We start from the raw sequence: 6,311 nt of genomic DNA on the forward strand, positions 1-6,311 counted from the left end.
GGGTGGAGTCGCAGGAGCCAGGAGCCAGGCAGAAGCCTCAGGAGTCACAGGAGCCAGGCAGGAGCCACTGGCACTGGGTCTTAGGAGCCAGGCCAGGAGCCAAAGGGTGGAGTCATCAGTCCAAGGCCATGGGTCTCAGGAGCTAGTCAGGAGTTGCTGGGTGTGGGCTGCAGTTCACAGGGGCAGTGGGTCACAGAAGCTAGGTGGGAGTCACCAGCCATGGGCTGTGAGTCTCAGGTGCCAGGGGATGGAGTCAATGACAGTGAGCTGCATGAGTCACAGGAGCCCAATGGGAGTTGCAGGCTGGCTGTGGGTGGCAGGTCTCAGGAGCTAGGCAGGGAGCTGAGCCACCCACTGCAAGCTGCCGAGCTGGGGAGCCGGTGGGCCGCAGTCCCCACTGGTCAGTAGCATGTGACCTGAGCTATGCTCTTTCCAACACAGGGCAAATCTCTCTCGCCTTGTGACTCCCCACCTCCATTAGAGTTATAGTTTTAGCGCAACTGTCCAACAACTAATGAGGTGCCCCGCCCTAGCAAAAATCTGCTAAACGCTCCAGATTTTGCAGGAGGTAGTCTTCCAGACCACCAGGAGAGGGAGGAGGGGTGGATTGGGAGTTCAGGAAGGTAGGGAGAATATTAGATCAACTTTTGGCCTGGGCAAGATACTACCTGGGCTTGCAGTGGTACCTCTCCCTGGAGGGAGTCCCAGCCCTCAGTTGTTCTCACCCCCTTGATGAAACAAAAGGTCCTCTGTTCTCTACTTTGCCTCAAGCCACTCTCCTGGGAGGAGAGGGGAAGGATTTCCATCCTTTTTGGGATGGGTTTTGTACCTGAAATTTGTGTCCTTGGAGTCCCAGCTTGTCGCAGCAGGGGTGATGTGAGCCTGTCAATCCTCTCTCAGCTCAGCTTCCGATCTTCCACTTTATTGGGTTATTTCTGGCCATTAGTTCTCCCTCTGCACAGGAGCCTCTGCTGTAAGCTGGCTTCAGTCAGCCATCTTGCCTCCCTCCTCATCTTAAGATTTCGATTTGCATTTTCCAAATGATTAGATATGCTGAACATTTTTTTTAAGTGTTTCTTGTCCATTAACATATCTTCATTTGAGAAGTTTCTGTTCATGTATTTTGGTCACTTCCTAATAGGATTATTTGGTTGTTTCATGCTGATTTGCTTGAGTTTCTTGCAGGTTCTAGTCATGAATCCTTTATGAAATGTATAGCATGAAAATATTTTCTCCTATTTTGTGGATTATCTATTTGCTCTTTTGATTGTGTCCTTGCTTGTGCAGAAGCTTTTTAAGTTGATCAGGTCCCATTTATTTATTTTTGTTGTTGCTGTAATGGCTTTTGGAGTTTTCTTCATGAATTCTTTGCCTAAGCTAATTTCTATGATTTTTTTCCAACATTTTCTAAGATTCTTATAATTTCTTGCTTTAGGTTTAAGTCTTTTATCCATTGTGAGTTCATTTGTGTGAATGGTGAGAGGTTTGGATCCTGTTTCAGTCTTTCACAGGGGGCTATACAGTTTTCCTTGCACCATTTATTAAACAGGGATTCTTTCCAAATGTATTATTTTATCTGTTTTGTCAGAAATCAGATGGGAATATGAGGATGATTTTTTTATCTGGGTTCTCTGTTTTGACCCATAAGTTCATGTCTCTGTTTTTCTTGCCAATGTGAGGAAGAGACAATGGATAAATTCATAGCCATTTTGTATATTGAAAACTAGATGGGTGAATGGCACACTTATGTGTATAACTTTGACTAAATCTGTACAAAAAACAAGTATATAAACAAAACATGCATACTTTCCAATATTCTAAAATTAAAAAAATAATATATTTTATTTAACCCAAAAAAGGAAATATAATGTTTATCTATTTAGAAGATAATTCTACACACACACACTGAGCAGCATACCACATTTTAATGGTGTATTTTTAAACTGTGGATAAGTGTATAAATTTGGGGGTACATTTATGTTTCAATTATGATTTTTCTTCTGGTGATTGGGTGAAAGTTGTTAGTCTAATCACCTCTCTCCTTGCTTCTGGCTTACAAAATGTGGGAAGCCTGAGTATTTCTGAAGTATGTTCATCCATGCATCTCATCCATGTGCTAATAATTGCTATGCCATGGTAAAGAATACACTTTCCCCTCATTTGCACCATATGCTGCCAATGCACAGTTCTATATTTGTTTTTATTATTATTATTTTATTTATTATTATTATTATTTTTTAACTAGACTTCTACAATACACCTCTTTTACACTTCATTGCAACCTCCTTCCCTTATCCTTTTTTTAAATGTTGGTAAAATATAGTTAATATAGAATTTCTCATTTAACCATTTTTAAGTATATCATTCAGTGGCCTTAAGTATATTCATATTTTTATATAACCACCACCCCCATCATCTCCAGAAATTTTTCAACATCTAAAACTGAAACTCTACCTTCACATCAAATAGACAACTCCTTATTTCCATCCATGGGCAACTACCATTTAACTTCCTGTGTTTATGAATTGGACTAATCCAAGTATCTCATATAAATGCAATCCTATAGTACTTGTACTTTTGTGACTGGTTTATTTCATTCAGTACCATGTACTAAAGTTTCATCCAAATAATGCATGTTTATAAGGCTCAATAATACATCATTGTATACATACAGTTATGTGCTTCAGAATAACATTTTGAACAATAATGGACTGCATATATAAGTGTGCTTTCCATTATAATAATTATAATGTGGCTGAAAATTCTTACCATCTAGTGACATTGTAGCTGTCCTAACATGATAGCACAATATATTACTCATTTTTTGTGGTAACGGTCATGTAAATAAACCTAGTATGCTAACAGTTACATAAAAGTATAGAACATTCAATTATGTACAATACACAGTACTTGATAATAAATGACTAGATATTGGTTTATGTATTTACTATATACTATCTTTTTTTTAGAGTATACTACTTCTTCATATATACATGTACATATAAATACTTATATGTGAACACACATACACTTGCACATACACATGTATGAAACATCCTCAGGCACATCCTTTAGGATGTGATGACAGTTCTATGACAATTATGGCCCTTGATGACCTTCAAGTGAGAAAAAATGTGTAGGTTGAAAACAATGATATTGAAGATTCTGATTCTGTGTAGGGCTAGGTGTAATGTTTGTGTATATGCTTTAGTTTTTAACACTCTTAAAAGAAATATATATATATATATATATAAATCCTTCTTAAATTAGGTTATAAAGAAAATATTTTTGTACGGCTATATATTTGTGTTTTAAACAAAGTGTTATTTTAAAATAAAAAATATTTTTACAAAATTTACAATAAGCTAATGTTAATTTAGTATTAAAGAAAGATAATTTTTTTTACAGGTTTAGGGTAGTCTAAATGTATACTGTCTAAAAGTCTACAATAATGTGCAGCATTAAAAAATGTAAGACTCCTAAATTAGAGAAATAAACAATTACAAAAATTTCTACTAGTATAAGAGGTATGTTTTATCTTTTTTCTAGTTAACAACATAAGTTACCCTTGAAGATGCCCTGGTTCTCTTAGAATTCAGCTGTAGCATTCATCTACTGTTCCAACTTAGAAATCTACTTCATGTCTGAAATCCTATCATAAAGAAAAAGACATACCTTTCAAGAGTACCTCTACCTAATCAGCCCTAATGTGAATAAAATACCAATCAGAAAATGAAAGTTGTACATTTTTGTCAGTACCTTGATGGTTAAAATAATGAAATTTTTTGTTGTGGATAATTTGGATTGCAGAATATACTCTCCACTATTTATCTGCTTGATTATTATTTCATATGCAGTTCACAAAAAGAATCAGCAGAGAAATGAGACAAATATCAGTGTCAGTGAAGTCAACTATTTGCCAAGACTGTTTATGGGGAAAAGCAATTGTAAATAGATTAGAAAATACAAGCCAAGAACTTCAATATGCCAGTTTCTCTACATCTCTCTGCTTTCAAGAATGTTCCTTCCAAATTTCTGCAACCACAGCAATAGTAACACAAAGGAATTTTTTAATAAATATCCATCAAAGAAGAAAAGAATTACGATGGAGGAAAAATAGTCCATTCCGTTATGTCCCACCTCATAAATCACTCACTCACTTTTGACATCTGGTGGGTAAGTCACAAATTTCCTCACCAATCAATGAAACACTATTTGCTCATTCCAATACAGAAATCTTTATTTTTCTTAAATGATGTTAGAACAACCCGATTTAAAGGAAAGTGCCTCAGTGATTTTTCATCTTCCAATCTAAACATACAACAACCCTGTAGAGAGCAGAAATCATAGGTGGCATCTCATTATGTTTTAGGAGGACTTCATTGAGTCATGAGCTAAGGTTTCCATAAATTTCTTAATGTTTGTTTTCCTTTTTGGAAAATAATGAAAACCAACATTCAAATGTTTACTTTTTTTTTTTTTTTTTTTTTAGTTTTCAACTTTATTTCAGAAGATCAATGAATTGTAATAATCCCATTACTGGGAAGTCTACATTTTACCTAGTATTTGATTAAGAACTGTTATATATGAATACCTTGGAGATATTATAACCTGGTTGCAGAGCACTATCATAAGCAAATATTATATTGAAGTGATTCATATGAAGTTTCTCTTCTTTTTGGGAAACTAAATTTACCTTAACAATCTCTGAAGTCCCCTTGGATGGGATAAAATAGAGAACAATCTCCATTGAAATTCACATCAAAGGTAGAAACATTCATGCAGACATTACCAATAATAATATTCTAATCGTAACAGTAAAAACACAGAAATACTACCTAAAGAAATACCACAAAGTTAAAAACCAATATATAATATATATTTACTTTTAAATCTATATCTATATAAATTCTCCATGATTATATTTATTTTGTAAAACTTTAATCCAAAAATATTATTTGTCCTAAATAAACTGCTTTTTTAAGTGTATGTCTAGTCATAAAATGCCACAAATAAATATTTGACTCACAAGTATGACTGAGAAATTACAAATACAAAGGAAAAAAAATTAAAAAGCTCCCAAACTCCTTTATATCATTCTAGAAGTTTGCATCAATAGCACTTAAAATCCTAAATCATAACTTTGGCTTAAAATGTACAAAAGCAAGTTATGTAACCAAAACCTATGTACTCCTGTAAAATTCTGAAATTTCACAAAAATTGAAAAAGATATTCTTAAAAATTTGAAAACAAAATATGGTAGACTCTTGAACCTACATTTAGTGTATTTATTTTAACTAAATTTCATTTAAAACTGTAATTCAAAAATAATGTATTTTCTCCTGACACAAAAGGAATATACATATTATTTAATGTAAAATATGTAGATGATCAAATAGAAAAAAAAAAAAAAAACAATTGCTCCTGTATTATTCATGGTTCTCCCGAATAACATAACTGGTATACAAAGGGAGATTTATTTATTTATTTATTTATTTTTGATTTTTTTGTTTGTTTGTTTTTTCTTTTTTGAAGTTTTGCAGTTTTGGGCAGGGCCAGGTTTGAATCTGCCAACTCCATTATATTGGGCCAACACCCTACTCTTTGAGCCACAGGAGCCGCCCTTTTTATTTTTTATTTCTATTTTATTTTACTTTTATAAATGTAGGGGGCACCAGTGCAATTTTGCACTGGATAGATTGTGTAGTGGGTAATAAGGTCTTCTGGGTATCTAAATGTACACAGTACCCATTAAGAAATTTCTCACCATCTATTCCCCCCGCCTTCTAAGTGTCCATTGCCTACTATTCCATACTTTACATGCACGTGTACACATTTTTTTAGCTCCCATTTATAACTGAGAATATGTAGTATTTGTCTTTCTATGTCTAATTTGTTTCACTTAATATAATGGCCTCTGGTTTCATCGGTGTTCCTATAGAAACGTGATTTCATGATTTCTAATGGCTGAATAGTATTCTATTATGTATATATCCCACATTTCTTTATCTAGTCATCTGGTCATTCACACTTAGGTTGATTCCATACCTTTGCTATTATGACTAGTACTGAGATTAATATACTAGTGCTGGTATCAAAGGAGATTTACTATGAAGAATTGGCTCATGTGATTATGGAGGGTGAGAAATTCTATGATCCTGGCAACTCAGGAAAGCCAATAATATAATGCAGTCTAAGATTGAAGGCTTGAGAACCCGGGGAGCCAACCACCACTCATGTTGTCAGTCCCAAAGTACAGGACAAGACAAGATGAAATGTTCTACCTTAATCAATGAGGCAGGAAAGAATGG

The sequence above is a fragment of the Nycticebus coucang genome, chromosome 19, assembly GCF_027406575.1.
Source record: "Nycticebus coucang isolate mNycCou1 chromosome 19, mNycCou1.pri, whole genome shotgun sequence".
NCBI classification, from domain to species: Eukaryota; Metazoa; Chordata; class Mammalia; order Primates; family Lorisidae; genus Nycticebus; species Nycticebus coucang.